Source organism: Pseudopodoces humilis, chromosome 3 (assembly GCF_049639895.1).
Source record: "Pseudopodoces humilis isolate 2021_Gansu_Grassland_sample_001 chromosome 3, ASM4963989v1, whole genome shotgun sequence".
In the NCBI taxonomy this organism is placed as follows: domain Eukaryota; kingdom Metazoa; phylum Chordata; class Aves; order Passeriformes; family Paridae; genus Pseudopodoces; species Pseudopodoces humilis.
This window is the reverse complement of record NC_142202.1, coordinates 94,330,955-94,331,561: the sequence shown is the minus strand read 5'-3', so window position 1 is coordinate 94,331,561 and position 607 is coordinate 94,330,955.

Below are 607 nucleotides of genomic sequence, written 5' to 3'. Positions count from 1 at the left end.
GAGCGGGCCGCGGCGGGAGCGGGCGCTGCTCCGCAGCCCCGGCCGGGGCGGCTGCGCTCGGCAGGGCTGTCACCCCGCCGGGGGCTCCCGGCCGCCAGGGAGGGAGCGAGGGAGGGAGGAGCTGCCTGGCGGCGCCGGGAGCCCGCCCCCCGCCGCCGCCTCACCCGCCGGCCTGCGGATGGAGCCGGGGGCGCGGACGGGCGGCCCGCGGCGGGCCGGGCCGGGGGCCGCCGCTCCTCACCTGCCGCCGCTCCCCGCCGGGGCCGCCGCTGCCATGTTTGCGGGGCGGGGGCACGGGGGCCTGCCCGGCATCACCGCGGCAACAGCGCCGGGCCCGCCGGCAGCACCCCGAGCTAGCCCCGCAGCCTCCCGCGGCACGGGAAGGGTCCTCAGGAAAAGGAGCCGCCGAGCGCCGGCCGGTGCTGTGGAAGGTGCGGGTGGCGCTGCCCGGCCAGCGGTGGCAGCAGAATGTGTGTGAGGGTAACGCGGGGCACTCGGAGGTGAAGCTGGACCCGTCTGCGTAGCTGGAGTAGCGGCGCCCGCAGAGCGCCACAGATGGCCCGACAGCTCTGCAAATGGTCCTGGAGCACACACCCGTGTACCCTGC